Raw genomic sequence first — 26,240 nt, 5'->3', positions numbered from 1 at the left:
CAGTTGAGAACACTTGAGGACATGCACTTTATAAAATATTTCTCATAGAATATAGAAATATTTTATAATGAAAAAACTCTCCTAATAGCCTTCAAAAGTGATGCCTCACTGAACTAAATTAAAAATAAAGTCATGTGAAATTACAATAAATCCAACTCTGATGAAAGATTTCTGTATGGTTTACTATGGTGGGGTTTTCAAATACTTTAAAGTACAGGGTTCAATTTATGGGCAAAATTATACATGTTCCCCTTTAAAGAATTCTAACAATTTATAGCATTAGAACATTCAGGGGGCTACAGAAGGAAGTGTCTACATTACTCTGTAGGGAAAAAGAGGCTCTAAAGAAAATTTTTTTTCTTTTTTTTTTTCTTTTATTTGTATTAGTTGGAGGCTAATTACTTTACAATATTGTAGTGGTTTTTGCCATACTTTGACATGAATCAGCCATGGATTTACATGTATTCCCCATCCCGATCTCCCCTCCCACATCCCTCCCCATCCGATCGCTCTGGGTCTTCCCAGTGCACCAGCCCTGAGCACTTGTCTCATGCATCCATCCTGGGCTGGTGATCTGTTTCACCCTAAAGAAAAATTATACAGTTATAGACAAAGGGAAAATCTTTGTGTTGGATGGATTTACCTTTATCAGAATGACAATATCTTGTTGAAATTATTAGGCTTTTAATTCTGTTTTCTTATTGATGTATATATACTTGACCTCGTTCCAGATTTATATGCTTGACCTCATTCCAAAGTTACTGAGGAAATTAACTGAATATGCATATAAACACCTTCTCTTGTCCTTATGTAAGTATATGAGGACAAGAGAAAGCGATTGACTAAATTGAAAAGGATCCACTTTGAAATGATAAAAGTAAAAATATGAATATGTGACAGGGACAAAATATTAAAATAACTAATAACATGCCTGTCTTTGCCCTTCTTGCCATCCAAGCAGAAGAGATTACTTGCTGTTTGAGCAAATCCTCAGCTTGGGCCTTTGCCACATTGGCACGCCAGGCTGCAGAATGGCTGATTTATGTGATTACAATGTATTATGTGAGTTCACCAAATTGAGGAAATCAAGAAATCCCTATGTAATATTCCAGGCTGGGGAGTCTATCTGCATAAACATCCAATTTCTTATCTAGAATCCTTTCTGAAAAAAAGAGGACAGTGACAGAGAAGATTGGAGGGGTTCAGAGTCCTTGCTCTATTCCTCTGGCAAAGAATGGGTCCGCTGGTGGCAAGTTGCTGCCAGAGCCCACCTAGATCCTTGGGGAAAGACTGCTTGCTTCCAGGAATAACTGTGTTAGACTCAGAAACTCAGATCTGACATACATTCTAGTCTTGGACCCAGGAATACATTTACTTTTCTTTCTTACTTACTGCCTATCTCTCACCTATAATACATAATATCCCTGAGAGCTGGGGTATTTTTCTGATACCTTGTAGAATTCAGTAAATATTTGTTGAATGAGTAAATGTGGATGAACAACTGACACATGCCACCAGAACAGTACAAAGATGGCATCCCTTATCGCTGAGAAATTCCTGAGTCTGAATAAAAGTTGAAAGATCTAAAATTAGGAATTTTGTCTGTACCCACAGACACAAAGACACCTGGTTTTCTATCAACTGTCTAGCTGTCCAGAAAGATTATACTCCAAGGTGGAGAATTGTTAGAATTCATGCATAGGAGGGATGAAAATGTACATTTAACTATTAAACGTGAAAGGGAAATATAGCTCTGTTATTTTTCAGAACTGATTTCACTTTTTTATAAACTCCCACTGAATAGTGGAGAAGTTGACGGAGTACAGGTTGTAGGGAACATCATGTCTGTATACACTATTTCAGGTTCTTGTAGATTTTAAATTATTTGGAATAATTCATCTTTTAGATAAATACTTTGTCTTTTGGAGATTCTCTTTTTCCCCCTACTTCTACCATCATGGCATGTGGCTTTGTGCTAGGGCTTACTTGACTTCATGGTGACACAGGAGGAGTCCTCGATATGTAAACACATCTAATCCATCCTCAAGTCCACCATTGGTCTCTGCTGCAGAGTTGCAGGCCAAGGCCTGCTTTCCTGAAGTGTGGCTAATCTGTTTGTTCTAGACTGAGTTTTATGGATCCAGCCATCTACCTTTGTTCATAAAAATTATCATACCCTTACAACCACTCCTGTCTTCACTAGCCACACAAATTCTTTCGGCACCTCCACATTACAGCTCTTTGTCCATTGTCCTCAGGATACAGAGATTCAGGATCCCAGCCTCCACACACAGACCATAGGAGATAGGAGCTCTGATTTGGGCTTAACTAACTACCCACCTCCCACGAAGTCTGCACTAGCTCCCCAAGACAGAGCTCCAAATCTACTCTGGAGTTTCTCCCAGGTGCTTATTAGCCACACTCCACCACGCTCCAAATCTAACTTCTCAGTTTATCTCTCTCAAGGGAATATTTCATGCAAATATGGGCACAATAAAGGACAGAAATGGTATGGACCTAACAGAAGCAGAATATATTAAGAAGAGGTGGCTAGAACACACAGAAGAACTATACAAAAAAGATTTTTATGACCCAGATAACCACGATAGTTTGATCACTCACCTAGAGCCAGCCATCCTGGAATGTGATGTCAAGTGGGCTTCAGGAAGCATCACTACAAACAAAGCCAGTGGAGGTGATGGATTTCCAGTAGAGCTATTTCAAATCCTAAAGATGATGCTATGAAAATGCTGCAGTCAGTATGCCAGCAAATTGGGAAAACTCAGCAGTGGCCACAGGACTGGAAAAGGTCAGTTTTCACTTGAGTCCCAAAGAAGGGCAATGTTAAAGAATGTTCAGACTGCCACAAAATTGCACTCATCTCAAATGCTAGTAAAGTATTGCTCAAAATTCTCCAAGTCAGGCTTCAACTGTATATGAACCATGAACTACCAGACATTCAGGCTGGATTTGGAAAAGGCAGAAGAACCAGAGATCAAATTGTCAACATCCATTGGGTCATAGAAAAAGCAACAGAATTCCATAAAAACATCTACTTTATTAATTATGCCAAAGCCTTTGACTGTGTATATCACAACAAACTGTAGAAAATTTTTCAAGAGATGGGAATACCAGACCACCTTACCGGCCTCCTAAGAAATCTGTATGCAGGTCAAGAAGCAACAATTAGATCTGGACAAGGAAAAACAGACTGGTTCCAAATTGGGAAAGGAGTACATCAAGGCTGTGTATTGTCACCTGCTTATTTAACTTTTATGCAGAGTAAATCATGAGAAATGCCAGGCTGGATGAAGCACAAGCTGGAATCAAGATTGCCAGGAGAAATATTAATAACCTCAGATATGCAGATGGCAGCACCCTTATGGCAGAAAGTGAAGAGGAACTGAAGAGCTTCTTGATGAAAATGAAAGAGGAGAGTGTTTTTAAAAGCTGGCTTAAAATTCAACCTTTAAAAAATGAAAATCATGGCATCTGGTCCTATCACTTCATGGCAAATAGAAGGGGAAATAATGGAAACAGTGAGAGACTTGATTTTCTTGGGCTCCAAAATCACTGCAGATGATGACTTCAGCCATAAAATTAAAAGATGCTTTCTCCTTGGGAGAAAAGCTATGACCAACCTAGACAGCATATTAAAAAGCAGAGACATTACTTTGCCAACAAAGGTCCGTCTGGTCAAGGCTATAGTTTTTTCAGTAGTCATCTATGGATGTGAGCGTTGGAATATAAAGAAAACTGAACACCAAAGAATTGATGCTTTTGAACTGTGGTGTTGGAGAAGACCCTTGGACTGCAAAGAAATCCAACCAGTCCATCCTACAGGAAATCAGTCCTGAATAAATTCATTGGAAGGACTGATACTGAAGCTGAAACTCCAATACTTTGACCACCTGATGAGAAGAACTGACACCTTGGAAAAGACGCTGATGCTGGAAAAGATTGAAGGCAGCAGGAGAAGGGGATGACAGAGGATGAGATGATTGGCATCACCAGTTGGCATCACCAATTCAATGGACAGAAGTTTGAGCAAGCTCCGAGAGTTGGTGATGGATAGGGATACCTGGCATGCTGTAATCTATGGGGTAATAAAGAGTCAGGCACTACTGAGCAACTGAACTGACTGATCTTTCCTCCCTTCACTCTATCAAGTTTATAAAGGGAAGACTATCCTCCCTTCCTTCATAACAGAAAATTGTCTTTTCTCCTGGCTTATAGAATCCTTGATAGTCAAGCTCACCAGACCTACATCTTAATATATTAATGAAAGTTTAAAGAATTTAGATAATTCTGCAAAGTCTAGCTTTGGGGAACTATGGTTTTAGTGCATATTCAAAAATCCAAGATGTTAAAAACTTAACACTCTTTTGCTTATATGCTGTATCAGTGCTAATCTCCTCAGAGAGAAACAAATTGTGCCTCTTTCTAATAAGGATGTCAGAATATGAATCAACAAGTTCAATTGTGCAGCATAATTTGGATAACCAGAAGCAGCTGAGCTAGATCAGTGTCAAAGGAATAGACAGTCCAGATTTACCACAGACTTGAATTGTCATGGTTACTAAAGCCAATTAGAAAGAGAAAGTGGCCACCATGGCAATCCTCAGTGTGTGTGTATGACTGTATGCATATGTGTGGGGGTGTGTTTTAAATACAATTCCATGCTGCTGCCACCACCAAGATGGCTCAGCTTATTCACATTACATATTGGGTTGACCAAAAAGTTTGAGTTTTTCCATACGATGTTACTGATAAACCTGAACTTTGGCCATTTCAGTATATTAAAGTTATATGTTTAATAAACTTTACTATCTTATTTTTTTCCATTTTTATCCTATCCATATTTAGTAGTCATTATTTTTATTAATTTATAAAATTACAGAAATTTAGAACTAGAAAAGCTCATAAAATGTGTCTAGTCCTGTACCATTATTTAGTGTAAAGAAGCTAAAAGATAGCAAAGTCAACAAGTTCCCAAGATAACAGAGCTAGTTGAGTGAAGCAGTTAGAACCAAGGTAGGCCAAGAATCCAGTTTCTTGGTTCCTACTGTCTTGAACATCATATGGAAGCCAGTCTTTTCCTCCTTTGGGGAAGAAATGAACAGTTCTAGCAGAATGCTTAAGCAAATTTCTGATGCAGCTTAATTTACTGTTATGGGACACTATTTCCTTCACACTCAGCTGTCAGTCAAGAGTGACCTTTAACCAGACTCTTCTTTTTTCACTTATACCTAATTCAGTGGTTCTTAAATTTTGTTGTGCACTAGAATCACCTGATACAGTTTTTAAATTCCCAGGATTCAGCATATCCATTAAATTGGGAAATATATTCCCAACATACCAATTAAATTAGAATGTCTGAGGTCAGAAACCAAGCATCAATATCCAATATCTTTTAAAGATCTTTCCCTAGGTGAATCCAGTGTACAGCAGACAAGTGATGGAGCCTAACAATGATGAACTCTCTCCCTCTCATTCTCTCTGTCTTTTTGCATGGATTGTTTGTTTTTCTATAGTTTATCCCTATTTGAATTATCTTCCAAAATTAGATGTTATGCTTGGATGCTTTTAAAATAGCTTCTATAATCATTCCTTAAAATCTTTACATTTATGTTAGGAAAATCTAAGAGAATCTGGTTACTCTGGGTAAATAAAATCACAGCTAACAATTTATTGTCAGAAAATAGTCTTTGATTAACATCAAAAAACTGTTTAACTAAGCACCTTACATTTCTTCCGTGATTGTGGAAGCACTTGCTTGCTCTTCATTATGCAATTATTGGACTGCTAATGCCTTTATGAGCTCTAATCACTCTTTTTGGCCTCCTCTCATCTATGACTGTAGCTCTAATTGAGTTTACTAAGTAAGTAAATCATGCAATTGTCCATAATAAGATTGACAGGCCAGTTTCCTACTTACTAAATAGCTAGTCACAGAACCACAGTACCTGGCAGAAAATACTAGAAATCTGAAAAAGCTCCCTTATTGAGAATCTTACTTTACTGCCAGGTTGTCTAAACCTTGTTCCCTGTGCTTTTGATACCTTGCAATATTAAATTATATGCTTAAAACTGCCAAAACTAATATTATTGATAGAGCAGAAAGAGATATTTAGTGAACTTCCAAGTGCCAGGCTCTAATTGAACACTTTATACATATTACCTTATTTAATCTTCACAAAAATTCTAAGACACATCTTTATTTTACAGTGAGATAAATGAGTCCCTGTAAAGTTAAGTAACATGTCCAAGGCAATCTGGTTGGGAGATAACAGATTCTGAATTAAAACTGTCAAAAAATTGTAAAAGACCACTAGATTGTTGCTGTTGTTAAATCCAAATCTATTGAATTGGCAAGCAATGGAACGTAGGTCAGTAACACAATTCAGAGTAGTTGATGAGAGGGAAAAGTCGGGCATTTAATTGCTAAAAAGGAAGGAGTTCACAGTGTTTATTCTAGTTAGGCATTGAAAATTAACCCTCTGAATAAAAATCAAATAAATACATATTGTCAGTACAGTTTCTTAAAGCAAATTCCAGTTTTCCCAAAGTACTTTTATCCAGAATTTATATTTTTCTAAAAAGTCTCAAAACTCATCATTAGTAATCCAATTTTTTAAAATTAGGCAAAATATTTGAGCTAACACTTTCAATTCAGTTCAGTTCAGTTGCTCAGTCATGTCCGACTGTGACCCCATGGACTGCCATATGCCAGGCTTCCCTGTCCATTACCAAGTCCCAGAGCTTGCTCAAACTCTCTCAAACTCATGTCCATCAAGTTGGTGATGTCATCCAACCATCTCATCCTCTGTCATCCCCTTCTACTCCTGCCCCCAATCTTTCCCAGCACCAGGGTCTTTGCTAATGAGTTAGTTCTTCACATCAGGTGGCCAAAGTATTGGAGTTTCAGCTTCAGCATCAGTCCTTCCAGTAAATATTCAGGACTAATTTCCTTCAAAATTGACTGGTTTGATCTCCTTGCAGTCCAAGGGACTCTCAAGACTCTTCTCCAACACCACAGTTCAAAAGCATCAGTTCTTCGGTGCTCAGATTTCTTTATGGTCCAATTCTCACATCCATACATGGCTACTGGAAAAACCATAGCTTTGACTAGATGGACTTTTACCAAAGAAAATATAGAGATGAAAAATAACCACATAATACCATGCTCACTAGCCTTTGTGGAAACGCAAATTAAAACCATAATGGGGGAGCTAAGATGGTGGAAGAATAGGATGGGGAGACCACTTTCTCCTCCACAAATTCATTGAAAGAATATTTGAATGCTGAGCAAACTCCACAAAACAACTTCTGAACACTGGCAGAAGACATCAGGCACCCAGAAAAGCAGTCCATTGTCTTTGAAAGGAGGTAGGACAAAATATAACAGATAAAAAGAGAAACAAAAGAGTTAGGGACAGAGATCCATCCTGGGAAGGGAGTCTTAATAGAGGAAGTTTCCAAACACCAGGAAACCCTCTTACCGGTGGGTCTGGGGGAAGTTTTCGAATCTCGGAGGGCAACCTAACTGGGAGGAAAAATAAATAAATAAAACCCACAGATTACATGCCTAAAGGCAACTCCCAGGAGAAAAGTACCCCAGACACTTGCATCCGCCACCAGCAAGTGGGGGCTGAATGGAGAGGAGTGGGCGGCAGCATTGCTTAAGTTAAGGACTGGGCCTGAATGCCCTGAGGACAATCTGAGGGAGCTAACGTGAGATAGCAACCTAAACTGTGGTATAGCAAGAAAGAGAGAGAGAGAATTAACCTGCGAAAAGCCCTAACCCAAAAAACTGCCAGCCCATTCACAGAACAAAGGACTGAGCAATACCAAAGAAGAGCTAGGTGGCTGAGGACCAGCCCATCCCCCGCCGGAGGCAGGTGGGAGGTGGGCACCAGCCAGAGCCAGAAAGGGGCAAACTCGGCCCCAGAGAGCGCATCCCCTACCAAACTGAAAACAGGCTTCCAGTTTCTAACCAAAGACTTCCTGAGATTCTGGATGGTTGACATCCACTGGGAGGGTCGCAGCCAGAGATCAGCTACCCAGGAGAGACACATGATGCACCGGACAGGGCGCGCCCAGAAACTGAGGCTGGGACCGTAAAGGGGAGAAGTTGTGCTGCACCCAGGGAGACTGCGCTCGTCAAGCTCCTGGCAGCCTGAGCTGCTCTGACCGGGAAAGGCACAAAACGCAGGCCCAACCGAGTCTGCGCTTCTGTGGAGTACCCGAAAACTGGAACCGCACGCAACTCAGGGCCCGCTCCCTGCAGAGCAACCTGGATCCTGAGCAGTGTAGACAGGGGAAGCACACACTCCGCGAGCGGGGTCAAACCCAGTGTGGCCGGAACACTGCGAGTGCTCCCCACACTGGCCAGTGACATTTGTCTGCAGCGCCCTTCCCTCCCCACAGCGCGACTGAACAAGTGAACCTAAACAAGAGACCACCTCCACCCGCTTGTGTCAGGGTGGAAATTAGACACTGAAGAGACCTACAAACAGAAGCCAAACAAACAAAGGAAACGGCTGTAGAAGACACGTGCAAGAGGTTAAAATCCCCGTAGTTAACACTGACTACACTGGAAAGGGCCTGTCGATATCGAGAAGAGTAAGGTGGAACAAGGAGCTATCTGAAACTGAACTGAACCCATACTACCCGCAACAGCTCCAGAGAAACTCCCAGATATATTTTTACTATTATTATTTTTTTATCAAAAAAATGTTTTTCTTCTTTTTTAAATCCTCTATTACTCCTTTAATTTTCATTTTTATAACCCATTATTACCTTGCAAAAAAAAAAAAACCCTATTTTTAAAGCAAACTTCATATATATTGCTTATACTTTTTGTGTTTTTTTTAATATTGTATTTTTAAGAGTCTAACCTCTACTCTAGATTTTTAATCTTTGTTTTTTAGTATTTGATATCAATTTTGTACATTTAAGAATCCAATCTTCAGTACCCATTTTTACTCAGGAGTGTGATTACTGGCTTGATTACTCTCTTCCCCCCTTTTGACTCTCCTTTTTCTCCCCCAGGTCCCCTCTATTTCCTCCCTCCCCCTTCTCTTCTCAACCCAATTCTGTTCATCTCTTTGGGTGTTCTGGGCTTCGGAAAACACTTAGGGAGCAGAGTACTACCTAGATCTGTCTCTCTCCTCTTGATTCCCCTTTTTTTCTCCTCCTGCTCACATCTATCTCTTTCCTCCCTCTCCTCTTCATGTAACTCGGTGAACCTCTCTGGGTGTCCTCACAGTGGAGAATCTTTTCATCACTAACCTAGAAGTTTTATTATCAGTGCTGTATGGATGGAGAAGTCTTGAGGCTACTGGAAGAATAAGACTAAAACCAGAGGCAGGAGGCTTAAGCCCAAAACCTGAGAACACCAGAGAACTCCTGACTACAGGGAACATTAATTAATAAGAGATCATCCAAAAGCCTCCATACCTACACTGAAACCAACTACTACCCAAAAGCCAATAAGTGCCAGAACAAGACATAATATGCAAATATTCCAGCAACACAGGAACATAGCCCTAAGTGTCAATATACAGGCTGCCCAAAGTCACACCAAACCCATAGACCCATCTCAAAACTCACTACTGGACACTCCATTGCACTCCAGAGAGAAGAAATCCAGCTCCACCCACCAGAACATAGATGCAAGCTTCCCTAACCAGGAAACCTTGACAAGCCAATGGAGGAACCTCCACAATAAAGAGGAACCACAAACTACAAGAATAAGAAAGGCCACTCCAAACACAGCAATCTAAACAAGATGAAAAGGCAGAGAAATACTCAGCAGGTAAAGGAATATGAAAATTGCCCACCAAACCTAACAAAAGAGGAGGAGATAGGGAATCTACTTGAAAAAGAATTTAGAATAATGATAATAAAACTAATCCAAAATCTTGAAAACAAAACAGAGTTACAGATAAATAGCCTGGAGACAAGGATTGAGAAGATGCAAGAAATGTTTAACAAGGACCTAGAAGAAATAAAAAAGTGTCAATTAATAATGAATAATGCAATAAATGAGATTAAAAAAAACACTCTAGAGGGAACCAACAGTAGAATAACAGGCAGAAGATAGGATAAGTGAGGTATAAGATAGAATGGTGGAAATAAATGAAGCAGAGAGGAAAAAAGAAAAAAGAATCAAAAGAAATGAGGACAACCTCAGGGACCTCTGGGACAATGTGAAACGCCCCAACATTCGAATCATAGGAGTCCCAGAAGAAGAAGACAAAAAGAAAGTCCATGAGAAAATACTCGAGGAGATAATAGCTGAAAACTTCCCTAAAATGAGGAAGGAAATAGTCACACAGATCCAAGAAACCCAGAGAGTCCCAAACAGGATAAACCCAAGGCGAAACACCCCAAGACACATATTAATAAAATTAACAAAGATCAAACACAAAGAAAAAATAATAAAAGCAGCAAGGGGAAAACAGATAACACACAAGGGGATTCCCACAAGGAGAACAGCTGATCTTTCAATAGAAACTCTTCAGGCCAGAAGGGAATGGCAGGACATACTTAAAGTCCTGAAAGAGAAAAACCTACAGCCCAGATTATTGTACCCAGCGAGGATCTCATTCAAATACAAAGGAGAAATCAAAAGTTTACAGACAAGCAAAAGCTGAGAGAATTCAGCACCACCAAACCAGGTCTCCAACAAATGCTAAATGATCTTCTCTAGACAGGAAACACAGAAAGGTTGTATAAACTCAAACCCAAAATAACAAAGTAAATGGCAACGGGACCATACTTATCAATTATTACCTTAAATGTAAATGGGTTGAATGCCCCAACCAAAAGACAAAGACTGGCTGAATGGATACAAAAACAAGACCCCTGTATATGTTGTCTACAAGAGACCCACCTCAAAACAAGGGACACATACAGATTAAAAATGAAGGGCTGGAAAAAAAATATTTCACGCAAATGAAGACCAAAGAAAGCAGGAGTCGCAATACTTATATCAGATAAAATAGACTTTAAAATAAAGGCTGAGAAAAGAGACAAAGAAGGACACTCCCTAATGATCAAAGGATCAATCCAACAAGAAGATATAACAATTATAAATATATATGCACCCAACATAGGAGCCCTGCAATGTGTAAGGCAAATGCTAACAAGTATGAAAGGGGAAATTAACAGTAACACAATAGTAGTAGGAGACTTTAATACCTGACTCACACTTATGGATAGATCAACTAAACAGAGAATTAGCAGGAAACACAAACTTTAAATGACACAATGGACCATCTAGACCTAATTAATATCTATAGGACATTTCATCCCAAAACAATCAATTTCACCTTTTTCTCAAATGCACATGGAACCTTCTCCGGAATAGATCACATCCTGGGCCATAAGTCTAGCCTTGGTAAATTCAAAAAAATTGAAGTCATTCCAGTCATCTTTTCTGACCACAATGCAGTAAGATTAGATCTCAATTACAGAAAAAAAAAAAACTATTAAAAATTCCAAGATATGGAGGCTAAGTAACAAGCTTCTGAATAACCAACAAATCATAGAAGAAATCAAAATATGCATAGAAATGTATGAAAATGAAAACACAACAACCCAAAACCTATGGGACACTTTAAAAGCAGTGCTAAGGGGAAGGTTCATAGCAATACAGGCTTACCTCAAGAAACAAGAAAAAAGTCAAATAAATAACCTAACTCTACACATAAAGCAACTAGAGAGGAAGAAGTTAAGAACCCCGGGGTTAGCAGAAGGAAAGAAATCTTAAAAATTAGGGCAGAAATAAATGCAAAAGAAACAAAAGAGACCATAACAAAAACCAATAAAACCGAAAGCTGGTCCTTTGAAAAGGTAAGTAAAATTGACAAACCATTAGCCAGACTCATCAAGAAACAAAGGGAGAAGAACCAAATCAACAAAATTAGAAATGAAAATGGAGATCACAACAGACAACACTGAAATACAAAGGATCATAAGAGACTACTACCAGCAGCTCTATGCCAATAAAATGGACAACTTGGAAGAAATGGACAAATTCTTAGAAAAACATAACTTTCCAAAACTGAACCAGGAAGAAATAGAAGATCTTAACAGATCCATCACAAGCACAGAAATCGAAACTGTAATCAGAAGTCTTCCAGCAAACAAAAGCCCATGACCAGATGGCTTCATAGCTGAATTCTACCAAAAATTTAGAGACGAGCTAACACCTATCTTACTCAAACTCTTCCAGAAAATTTCAGAAGTAGGTAAACTTCTAAACTCATTCTATGAGGCCACCATCACCCTAATACCAAAATCAGACAAAGATGTCACCAAAAAAAGAAAACTACAGGCCAATATCACTGATGAACATAGATGCAAAAATCCTTAACAAATTCTAGCAAACAGAATCCAACAACATATTAAAAAGATCATACATCATGACCAAGTGGGCTTTATCCCAGGAATGCAAGGATTCTTAAATATCCACAAATCAATCAATGTAATACACCACATTAACAAATCGAAAAGTAAAAACCATATGATTATCTCAACAGATGCAGAAAAAGCCTTTGACAAAATTCAACATCCATTTATGATTAAAACTCTCCAGAAAGCAGACATAGAAGGAACATACCTCAACATAATAAAAGCTATATATGACAAACCCACAGCAAACATTACCCTCAATGGTGAAAAATTGAAAGCATTTCCCCTAAAGTCAGGAACAAGACAAGGGTGCCCACTCTCACCACTACTATTCAACATAGTTTTGGAAGCTTTGGCCACAGCAATCAGAGCAGAAAAAGAAATAAAAAGAATCCAGATAGGAAAAGAAGAAGTAAAACTCTCACTGTTTGCAGATGGCATGATCCTCTACATAGAAAACCCTAAAGACTCTACCAGAAAATTACTAGAGCTAATCAATGAATATATTAAAGTTGCAAGCTATAACATTAACACACAGAAATTCCTTGCATTCCTATACACTAAAAATGAGAAAACAGAAAGAGAAATTAAAGAAACAATACCATTCACCATTGCAACAAAAAGAATAAAATACTTAGGAATATATCTACCTAAAGAAACAAAAGACCTATATATAGAAAATTATAAAACACTGATGAAAGAAATCAAAGAGGACACAAATAGATTGGGAAATATACCGTGTTCATGGATTGGAAGAAGCAATACAGTGAAAATGAGTATACCACCCAAAGCAATCTATAGATTCAATGCAATCCCTATCAACCTACCAATGATATTTTTCACAGAACTAGAACAAATAATTTCACAATTTGTATGGAAATACAAAAAACCTCAAATAGCCAAAACAATCTTTGAAAAGAAGAATGGAACTGGAGGAATCAACTTGCCTGACTTCAGGCTATACTACAAAGCTACAGTCATCAAGACAGTATGGTACTGGCACAAAGATGGAAATATAGATCAATGGAACAAAATAGAAAGCCCAGAGATAAATACACATACCTATGGACACCTTATCTTCAACAAAGGAGGCAAGACTATACAATGGAAAAAAGACAACCTGTTTAACAAGTGGTGCTGGGAAAACTGGTCAACCACTTGTAAAAGAATGAAACTAGAACACTCTCTAACACCATACACAAAAATAAACTCAAAATGGATTAAAGATCTCAATGTAAGACCAGAAACTATAAAACTCCTAGACAAGAACATAGGCAAAACACTCTCTGACATAAATCACAGCAAGATCCTCTATGACCCACCTCCCAGAATATTGGAAACAAAAGCAAAAATTAACAAATGGGACCTAATTAAACTTAAAAGCTTTTGCACAACAAAGGAAACTACAAGCAAGGTGAAAAGATAGCCCTCAGATTGGGAGAAAATAATAGCAAACAAAGCAACAGACATGATTAATCTCAAAAATATACAAGCAACTCCTGCAGCTCAATTCCAGAAAAATAAATGACCCAATCAAAAAATGGGCCAAAGAACTAAACAGACATTTCTCCAAAGAGGACATACAGATGGCTAACAAACACCTGAAAAGATGCTCAACATCACTCATTATCAGAGAAATGCAAATCAAAACCACAATGAGGTACCATTACACGCCAGTCAGGATGGCTGCTATCCAAAAGTCTACAAGCAATAAATGCTGGAGAGGGTGTGGAGAAAAGGGAACCCTCTTACACTGTTGGTGGGAATGCAAACTAATACAGCCACTATGGAGAACAGTGTGGAGATTCCTTAAAAAACTGGAAATAGAACTGCCATATGACCCAGAAATCCCACTCCTGGGCATACACACCGAGGAAACCAGATCTGAAAGAGATATGTGCACCCCAATGTTCATCACAGCACTGTTTATAATAGCCAGGACATGGAAGCAACCTAGATGCCCATCAGCAGACGAATGGATAAGGAAGCTGTGGTACATATACACCATGGAATATTACTCAGCCATTAAAAAGAATACATTTGAATCAGTTCTAATGAGGTGGATGAAACTGGAGCCCCTTATACAGAGTGTAGTAAGCCAGAAAGAAAAACACCAATACAGTATACTAATACATATATATGGAATTTAAAGTTGGTAACAATAACCCTATATGCAAGACAGAAAAAGAGTCACAGATGTATAGAACAGACTTTTGGACTCTGTGGGAGAAAGCGAGGGTGGGATGATTTAAGAGAATAGCATTGAAACATGTATATTATCAAGTGTGAAACAGATCGCCAATCCAGGTTTGATGCATGAGACACGTGCTCAGGGCTGGGGCACTGGGATGACCTGAGGGATGGAACAGGGAGGGAGGTGGGAGGAAGGTTCAGGATGGGGAACATATATAAATCCATGGCTGATTCATACCACTGTATGGCAAAACGACTACAATATTGTAAAGTAATTAGCCTCCAACTAATATAAATAAATGAAAAAAAATCATAATGATTTATCTCTGCAAACATATTAGAGATAATTTTTTAAAATTATCAGTGCTGCAAACTGCTGGTGAGTATGCAGAGAAACCAGAACTCAAAACATTGTTGATGGGAATGTAAAATAGTACAGATATTTTGGAAAACAGTTTGGCAGTTTCTTAAACAATTAAACATATGTCTGTTATCTACCCAACATTCCAGCTCCCAGATATTTATCCTAGGGAAATTAAAACTTATTTCTTACAAAAATCTGTACATAAATAGTTAACATGGCTTTATCTATAATCTCCAAAAACTGGAGAGAAAAACCAAATGTCCTTTAATAAGAGAATGGACAATAAATTGTGTTATACTCACACAATGGGCTACAGTTCATCAATTAATAAAACAAATTATGACAAGTGTAACAATATGGATCTTAAAGGATTATCCTGAGTGAAGGAAGTTAGTTCCAAAGGCCCCATACACTAAGATTACATATAGATGATCATATATATAATATCCTATAAAAAGCAAAATTATGAAACAGAGAGCATGTCAGTACCAAGGATCGGGGTGAAAGAATATTTGACTATAAAAAGGCAGTGGGAGAAGAATTTAGGGTATGACGGAATTGTTTCGTGTCCAGTATTTAACCGCCTGATGTGAAGAGCTGACTCGTTGGAAAACGCCCTGATGCTGGGAAAGATTGAAGACAGGAGGAGAAGGGGATGACAGAGGACGAGATGGTTGGGTGGCATCACCACCTCAATGGACATGAATTTGAGCAAACTCCAGGAGATGGTGAAGGACAGGAAAGCCTGGCGTGCTGCAGTCCATGGGGTCACAAAGAGTCAAACATGACTGAGTGACTGAACAACAATTGGTTATGGTGGTGATAGCAAAAATCTGTGCAAGGGTTTAAACGCATGGACCTACACACAAACACACACACATGCACAAAGACTTTTGACATGATCATATTTTTTAATGAAATCCTCAGTCAGAGGAGGAAAAAAATTCCATTACTCATTCATCAAGAATCTTCATTTAGATCTAATAGAGGTCTGGTTTACTGAAGACCCTCAAAGTTCATGGTCATTTATCAGCTTTAGTTGATTGGATTAAACTTGATGAAGCCCAGCATTCAGCTTTCATATATCCTGAGAAAGTTCTGTTGTAATGTTAAAAAAGGAAAAAAAATCTTTTTCTAGTCCCTCTTCTATTCCTTTACCCTGAAGCAATAAGATGAGCACACAAAGGATAAATAAATTATCAGATTTTAGGGTCTACATCACCATATTGGTTTTGAGGATCATTCTCACAAAATTTCATCATATTTACTCAGATTATTCAAGTTTTTTTATGTAAAGTTATCTGGTATATGAATCTACAGGATGATGGCTGCTCAGAACAATTTAAAGTCCTCTTAATAAACAGCACTAAATAATTAATGCTTTCCTGAAGGAAATCAGTCCTGAATATTCATTGGAACGACTGACGTTGAAACTGAAACTCCAATACTTTGACCACCTGATGCAGACATCTGACTCCTTGGAAAAGACTCTGATACTGGGAAAAATTGAAGGCATGAGGAAAGGGGATGATGGAGGATGAGATGGTTGGCTGGCAACACCAACTCGGTGGACATGAGTTTGAGCAAGCTCCGGGAGTTGGTAATGAACAGGGAAGCCTGGCGTGCTGCAGTCCATGGGGTAGAAAGAGTTGGACCCAACTGAGCAACTGAACTGAACTGAAAGTAGCAACAAGTAAAAATGACATAACAAATGTTTATAAAGCATCTCTTAAACAATTTTCAATTTGGAAAAGTCCTAAACAGAAGCAATATCCAATGGATTGGTTTTTCCCATGTTGGGCGTCCAACTGGATTACTACTGAATTTTACTTAAGGATCCAAATGCAATAGGAGCTATTAAGCAGCACACAAATGTTACCTTTTTAGTGACTAAAATACCTAAAGTGATTCTGTGGCCTAGCACCTCTAGACAAGCAAGTCTGAAGCTTTTTTGTTGTGTTTGTGTAGCATACACAGTATACACAGTATCATTTGCTATTATTGCAATTGTAAAACTAGTTTCAAATATAGTGTTTAAGGACCAAAAGCCAAGAGAGAAACCTGTGCTCAGAGCAATGGAAACTAGTATCTCTATCCTCTACTGGTAGATTTGCATGTCAATAGTTAGATGAAAGAACAATTTATTTTAGATACTACCAATATAGAAATATCACATATAAATCCTTCACAGATGGCATCCTCCTACCTCTCTTCAAGTTCCCAGTGTGAGCTGATATTGTGTGTGTGTTCAGTCCCTCAGTTGTGTCTGACTCTGTGCAGCTCCATGTACTGTAGCCCACTAGACTCCTCTGTTCCTGGAATTTTTCAGGCAAGAATGCTGGAGTGGGTTGCCATTTCCTACTCCAGGGGATCTTCCTGATTCAGGGATCAAACCTGTGTCTCTTGTGTCTCCTACATTGGCAGGTGGATTCTTTACCACTATGCCACCTGAGAAGCCCATGAATTGATATTACCACCATATAAATATACCAAGGCACATGAACACAGCCTGAAATTTTGGTAAGGTTTTTGTCAGTATGCATCTTGAGTATCTTAGGTTACAACAGAAAAAGTTTAATTAACCCAAGTAATGCAAAAATTCTTTTCCTTGATTGATTTGTCCAGTAAAAAACTCTTATTAATTATTTCTTGTGATATGGTGCCATCAGGAATATTTTGTATTCTGTGGATTACAGAAAAGCTATTATCCTTTATAGGGGGTATTTGTGTCATATTTATAAGCATTAAAATAACACTAGGAAAAAATTTTTTACCATTATAACTAGTTTTGCTTTTTTTCCCACAAAACTAGTAGCTGAATATTATCAACCTGCATATTATAATTTTTACAGATAAGGTTATTAATTGTGGGTTAATCAGAAATTAATTTCCATGGGTGAACCTTATCATAATTGCTGATGGTATTATTTTTAGTGGAATATTCTAATAAACAGAAAGCTCCTTGGTATTTCAGAAGGGTGAAAAAACTCAAATTAATTAACTTTCTTGATACAGTGGTGGCTCTGCTGAATTCAGCAAATAGTTGCCTTTATAAAGAATTTGTCCTAAAATTCGGATGGTCAGAAAAATAAGAGAGCATTTTCATGATTTAAAATAATTAATAAGCTAAAATGTAAATAAGTAGTCCTGTTAATAGGCATTGATCTGAATATCTGGTTATCTGATTTGGATAATTCAAACTAAATATAAGTGAATTAAACCTTTTCCCTAAGGTAGGAGTCTCTGAAATATTGAATACATTCTCTTGGAGGGAAAAATAAAACAAATTTAACAAGTAAAAATGATGAAAACTAAAGGTTGGCAATCAACAACACTGCTCGATACAGAACTCGAAAGGACCAACACTGAGGCCCAGGCAGAAAGGATTCTTAAACATTCTTAAATAGGACTTTGAGAGAGGAATTGTCAAGAAAGTTTTCTAAGATGAAAACAAAGGAATCATATCACTATTTCTGCCTACATATTGATGCAAGAGACATAGCCAATTTAGAACTACTGAGACCCAAAAGTCACAGGTGGATGTAGAGGAAGAAAGAATGGGAAATAAACAAAATACCCCAGGTTAGGCATGGAGTTGGTAGAAGCCACTTGAGTGCTAAGTACCTGTGGTCCAGAATGAATCTCAAGATGTATTTCTGGCTATATTATCCCTTACACACAGAGAGACCATAATCCCAGGTGGAACTTCTCAAAGTTAAATAGGGGCTAAAAATAATTTAAATTATGTGATTTTTTGAAATATTATTGACCAACAAATTATTTGTAATATATTATTGGATTGTTTACTACTTTAAATTATTGTTGCTGTTCAGCCACTCAGTTATGTCTGACTCTTTGTGACCCCATGGACTGCAGCATATCAGGCATCCCAACATCACCAACTCCTGGAGCTTGCTCAAACTCATGTCCATTCAATCAGTGATGCCATCCAACCAGCTCATCCTCTGTCATGCCCTTCGCCTCCTGCCTTCAGTCTTCCCCAGCATCAGGGTCTTTTCAAATCAGTCAGCTCTTCGCATCAGGTGGCCAAAGTATTGGAGTTTCAGCTTCAGCATCAGTCCTTCCAATAAATATTCAGGATTGATTTCATTTAGCAGTAACTGGTGTGACCTCCTTGCAGTCCAAAGGGATTCTCAAGACTCTTCTCCAGCACCACAGTTCAAAAACATCAATTCTTTGGTGCTCAGCTTTCTTTATGATGCAAAAACCATAGCTTTGACTAGACAAACCTTTGTTGGCAAAGTAATGTCTCTGCTTTTAACATGCTGCCTAGGTTGGTCATAGCTTTTCTTCCAAGGAGAAAGCATCTTTTAATTTCATGGCTGCAGTTACCATCTGCAGTGATTTTGGAGACCAAGCAAATAAAGTTTCTTACTGTTTCCATTGTTTCCCCATCTGTTTGCCATGAAGTGGTGGGACCAGATGCCGTAATCTTAGTTTTCTGAATGTTGAGATTTAAGCCAACTTTTTCACTTTCTTCTCTCACTTTCTTCAAAAGGCTCTTTAGTTCTTCTTTGCTTTCTGCCATAAGGGTCATGTCATCTTCATATCTGAGGTTATTGATATTTCTCCTGGCAATCTTGATTCCAGCTTGTGCTTCATCCAGTCCAACGTTTCTCATGATGTACTCTGCATATAAGTTAAATAAGCAGGGTGACAATATACAGCCTTGACGTACTACTTTCCCGATTTGGAACCAGTCCATTGTTCCATGTCCGGTTCTAACTGTTGCTTCTTGACTTGCATACAGGTTTCTATGAAGGCAGGTAAGGTGGTCTGGTATTCCCATCGCTTGAAAAATTTTCCATGGTTTGTTGTGATCCATACAGTCAAAGAATTTGGCATAGTCAATAAAGCAGAAGTAGATGTTTTCCTGGAAGTCTCTTTTTCTATGACCCAATGGATGTTGGCAATTTGATTTCTGGTTCCTCTGCCTTTTCTGAATCCAGCTTGAACATCTGGAATTTCTCAGTTCACTGATCTTTTCCTGAAAACTGATCTTTTCCTGAACTTTAAATAGATACTATCCAAATACTATTTTTGAAGATAAAATTTTTCCAAAAACTAAAAATAACACATGTCTAGAGCATTAAACAAAATCTTAAAAACCTGTGTTGAGAATATGCACATTAACAAATAATAAAAGCAAAAAATTATTCTCATTTTAATCAGTTTTAAAATAATATTCTGCTCTAATGCTATGTCCTGGTACTTTTCTGAAGAGTTGGTTTTTCTATATAATTTTATTCCCTTTCATAAAACTGCCTGTAGTTTTCTTCAACATTCTGAAATCATTGACTTCCTCAATTGATACTCCTTATAAATCACAACACTTTAATATAAGATCTCTCTATATGGATGCTGAGATGCTTGGTAAACTTATAGCAATATCTGTTAAAAAGGAATTTATCAATAATAATTTTAAACTGAAATGTGTCAGTTTCAACCCAAATATTTTCACAAGTATAGCCTTTTTGCTTCCATTCAAAATGTTATCTTTAAAAAATATTTTTACAAGACTCATCTCATCAAATAAATCATCTCTTTTTATGGTTCTTTTTATTGCTTTGCCAGACTTACATGCTGCAAAATCACAGTCCTTCTCAGTTTCATTTCATTCTGGCAGAGAATATAAATTTATCTAATTAAAAATAGAAGCTTCATCAAAAGAGTCTCCTTGCAAGTCAAGATACTTCAATATGCAGTTAAAGAATTTCAAATTTAAATCTTATACACCATTTGAAATCATAAGATTAGTTTTGTTATTGTAAAAAGCACTATGTCATAAGTTTTTGCAATGATTGAGGCTTGCTGAGAGTTTTAAATGTTGACATTTTGGGAACTATGTTCATTAACTACATTGATTAAAATATTTCATTTATTTTTATAAAAATGCATTTTTATTTTGACAAAGATGAAATAAAAACTTAGAACTTGTTTAGTTAAAATTTGTATATCATTACAGTCAAACTGAAGTTGATTTACAAAGAAATTAATCAAAAGTTTAAGCATTCTTAAAATCCATTTGATAATGGATAGCAAAAAGAAAAAATACATGGCACCATGTTACAGAATTTATTTAACATTTAACTTTAACTGTGTCACAAAGAAATTTGTAGTTCCCTATTTATATATTAAGATATTTATAGGTTTGTGTAACAAGTTACACAAATTTGTTGAATTTCAGCTTTTATTACACAGAATGCTGTACTGCAAGCAATCCTGTGGTCAAATTTTAATATAATGAGAACATTATTTTTGCCATATCCTTTTGTTCCACCAAAATTCATATACATATTACTTTAAAAACAAATGATTTTACCAATAATGTTAAATTTTTCAACTGATTTTCTGGTAATATTCAGAATAATGTCAATTGTTTCAACTCTGATAGAATTAATTTCCAAAATTTTACTTTAGCTTCTATGAATTGCATAAAAATATAAAACAAAAAAAATATTTTATTTGAAGTATCTGATGACAGGATTTAAAACTGATATTATTTAACTGATTCCAAACGTCTACTAGTAAAACTGACACATAAACGGAATTGTGTCATTGGTGTGCAATAAATTCAATTGAAAAGGGTCAAAACTAATTTACAAGAGTAGTCATTTGATAAAAATTAAATGTCATACTTCCCAGAGTGATATTTAAAGGCACGTGCTACAGACTCACATGCTATATTGTGGTCCTCAAGCATAATGTCCTTAAATGAGCTATTAATATTTGAAGTAGATGGTTCAGTTTTATACCTTCAGGTTTTCAGGGTCAGATATGTTGCTCTGCATGTGCCTTGCATGTTGGTTGCTAAATGTCCGCAAACATTCTGTATGAGTTATACTTAAGCATCAGAAATTTACTACTTAGTTCATCATATTTAATGCCCTTTTGACTTTTGAGAGCTATTAAGCATTAAACATGTTACCAATTGCCAAAATGTATAAGTAGGTTTAGATTTATAACTAAACAGTAAATGGCAATTCCACTGTAATTAGATCTCTGTACCCTATAGAGCAGGACAGCTCAGCCTCTATTTCTCCATATAGATTTTTTATATTCACTTAATCTAAAATCCTGGAGAAGGAAATGGCAACCCACTCCGTGTTCTTACCTGGAGAATCCCAGGGACGGAGGAGCCTGGTGGGCTGCCTTCTATGGGATCGCACAGAGTCGGACACGACTGAAGGGACTTAGCAGCAGCAGCAGCAGCAATCCAAAATCCTCATTCCCTTCTGACCCCAGTGACTGATAATAACTTCATGAATTTCACAAGCCATAGCATGGACCACAGCATAACTGGCTTGTACCTCAGGAGGTTACCTCCCACCTCTACCTGACATCGGAAGATTTAGCTCTTCTCATTTTGTGTCCTAGTGCAATTTTATCAACGAAGGCCCTGTCTGCTGTGTTGGAATGGGCCAGTGGTAACACCCTTAATTCCTAACTTTATAAGAGCTTATGGTAAATTTTCAACTCACATTATAGATGCAGATAAGGATTCCATGAACACAACTGACCAATGTATATCTGTAACCAAGTTGCTTTAAACCGAAAGAATAACATTCCAAGATGTATGTGTTTATTCAGTAGTATTATGATGAACTCCCATCATGTGCAAGACCTATTCTAAGTGCTTTAGGTATACTCCAATGAGTAGATATGATTTTATCCATGAAAGGCTTATAATCACCTTAAGAATATATAGCACCACTTTAAATCAGCCAGGACTCTGCTATCACATAAATTTTTCTGGCAGGCATAAAAATAAATGAGATCTGTTGAGCTCTAAATATGAGCAGTGAACAATCTAAAAGTAAAATTAAGACTACAATCCATTCATAACAGTACCCCAAAAATAAAAAGTTTAGGAATAAATTTAACAAAAGTACAATCAAGTGGTAAAGAATCTGCCTGCCAGTGCAGGAGATGCAGGATACACGGTTTTGATCCCTGGGTCAGAAAGATCCCCTGGAATGGGAAATGGCAACCCACTCCAGTATTCTTGCCTGGGAAATCCCGTGGACAGAGGAGTCCGGCAGGCTACAGTCCATGGGTCACAAAGAGTCGGGCATAATTAAGCACATGCACATATGTTTTTTATATTACCATAATGGTATAGAGAAAGTTACAAAACTTTGCTGAGGGAAAATAAATGGAGACACTCCACATTTGTGGATTAGAAGACTCCTTATTATTAATATTGCAATTCTCCCTACGTTGTTCTATAGATTCAGTATAACCTTATGAAAGTTCCTACAGGTATTTTTGTAGCATTTGGTAAACAGATCCTTAAATTTATACAGAAATGGAAAACTAGACTATTCAAAAGAATTTTGAAAAAGTATAAAGTTGGTGGTTTTTTACTTTCTAATTTTGAAACTAACTGTAAAGTTATGGTCATCAAGAAGGTGTGGTACAAATATAAGGATAGACATATGTAGGCCAACAAAGCAGAATTAAGTCCATAAATAAACTCATATTTATAGTTAACTGATTTCTGAAAAAGTGTCAGGTCAACTCACTGGGGAGAGCACTGTCTATTCAATCAGGTTATTCCATTCCTACAAAGACTTGCACATGAATGTTTACAATAACACTGTTCATAACACCCAAAAACTAGAGATAACTAAATGGCCATTGGCTGAGGAAAGGATAGACAATATATGGAGATCCATACAGTGGGATATTCTTCAAAAATGTTAAATAACAAACTACTGGCATTTGCTGTATCAGACATGAACCTCAAAAGCATTGTACAAAGTGAAAAATTCAGACATGAAAAGATACATATTGAATGGTTCCATTTACATGAAATTTCAAAAAAAGGGCAACTTTATAAAGACAAAACATCAAGCAGTGATTGCTTGAGGCTGAGTGTTGGGAAAGGGGACATGTAAATAGACATGAGGGATCTTATCAGGGAGATGAAAATATTCTAAAATTGATTTATGGTGATAGTTGTACTGCTCAGTAAAAATTTATGAAGATCATTGAATTATATGCCTGAAATGGATAAATTTTATGATATGGAACATATATGTCAATACAGTTGTTTTTAAAAGTGAAGAAAGGGAAATACATCTTTAATTGACAAGGAAGTATGTAGGATAGCAGTTAAGAATATCTGATGATATATTTTACATTGTACTCCATGATATATTCAAATCAATCTGAAATGTAGACAAGCTCCTTCCAACTGAAAAAAATATCAGACAGTGACCTAATCACTATTATAGCTACACAAAAGATTTTGTATATGATTTCCAGTCCAATAAAATGACAGTAACAATGGAAACACTAAGTAACAAGTAGAAGACTGAATTTACCCTGCAGCTCACCCAGAAACAGTCAAGGCTGTGCAAGAAGAAAAATGAAGGAGACATACTCAAATAGCGAGTGTTAGATGAGACTGGCTTGACAAGAAAAACATTCTCAGGTGTTTTGTTTTCTGTGCCACAGAGCTAGCAAGATCTTAATTCCCTGACCAGGGATCAAACTCAGGCCCACGGCAGTAGAAGTATAGACTCCTAAGCACTGGACTGGCAAGGAAGTCTCCCAGGTGTTTTGAAAGTGTTCATGACTTTGCCAGGTTCAGTTTCTCTTACAGATTGAATACAGAGCCTGCCATTCAACTGTTTCCCCTCCGTTAAACTTACAGAACCCAAAATAGTATGACCCCTCAAAATGCCATTAGAATATTAGACTGATCTCAAACTCAAGAATAGTTCAGTAAATTCAGCAATGATTTGTGCTTAGAAACTGGATCACAGTAAAACATTTTAAGTCTTTATAAGTGTGTGCAATAGAAGCTTTTTTGACATATCTATTTAGCTATTTGCAAAAACAAAACAAAACCATCCAGTCACTTCCTAAAGTACACTGATCTGCCATGGTGTGCTGAGTGTTCAAAGTCTGCAGTTCTCTCATATAATCCTAGGCACCTCTATTCCCACCAATTGAGTCACAGCTTCGCCCAAAGTCTGCTATTTACTCTCAAATCATTATTGTAATTATGTTATGTAATTAAATATTAACAATGGTGGAGTAAGAACCTCTGAAAATCCTCTTCTCCATTAAGGCAAATGAGAATGCTGAAGAAAATTTGTTAGAATAAATTTTTCCAGAACTCTGAAAATTAAATGCTTGTCTCAATTTAAGGAATCTTTTTTTAGATTTAATTTAATTTTAGTAAGAACAAGTTTTGTGGCATTTGAACTCGCTGTATTCTCCTCTCCCTTCCCCAGCTATTTAATAAGCCTTCAAAACCAACAGCTCGCAATAATCACGGAAGGGGAAAAAATCCAGCCACCTAAAAGTTGATAGGGCAGAACGCGTTGAAGCTTTTACTATACAAAGCCCCATTTCCAGAGAACGGCATTATCTGACCTATTCAGTGGTTCCCTGACTCAGAGCTTACCTTGTACAGTCTTTTCCCTGGGAGCATTAGTGAAAAATAATCAAAGGAAATTGCTTAACATCACAGTTGCCTGAGGTGATGAATTAGAGTTGGGGCAAGCAAACGAACCAGAAAGTTGAAAAGGAAAAGCAGGGGAAGGAGACATGCTCAGGGGCTTTGAAGACTCTGATGTATTCCTGGGAACCCAGAAGTCCGTGTGCATGTGCTGGCCATACCTCTGCTCTGAACTTCTGCTGTAATTATTGTCAAAACCACACCTCTTAACATTTAATTATAGGGTACCACATGTGACTTATAATTATAGGGTACTTTCTTCTCCCCAACATTATATTAACAGCTAAGTTTTACATAACACTGTGTACCAGGCACTGTTCTAAGTGCTTTAGATTTGTTGGCTCATTCAATCCTCATAATAAGTTAAATATTATCATCCTCTCCGTTTTACAGAGGAGAAAACTGAGACTTAGAGTACATAAAATCCCAAGGTCAAATAACTGGAACTGGGATTTGAATTCCTGTTTTGTAAAACCAAGTAATGTCACTTCTGCTTGACCTCTAGCTTATTGAAAAGGGCAGAGACTTTTGAGTCAAAGACTTGAGGATATGCAACTTTCCAATTTCATTTCATCTCTATGAGTCTGTTTTCTTTTTAAAATCAATCTGATAATACTATTTCATTAAAATTATTATGAATATTAAACAGTGGTGTGTATAGAAATATACTTTGTATCTTGAAAAGTACTAATAGCAATATTGGCTCATTAGATGCTCACTTCAGGGACAAGTCAAGAAGAAAGGAATGACTGATAGAGTGGAGTC

This window comes from Cervus elaphus, chromosome 8 (assembly GCF_910594005.1).
Source record: "Cervus elaphus chromosome 8, mCerEla1.1, whole genome shotgun sequence".
Classification (NCBI taxonomy): domain Eukaryota; kingdom Metazoa; phylum Chordata; class Mammalia; order Artiodactyla; family Cervidae; genus Cervus; species Cervus elaphus.
This window is presented reverse-complemented; position numbering follows the sequence as displayed.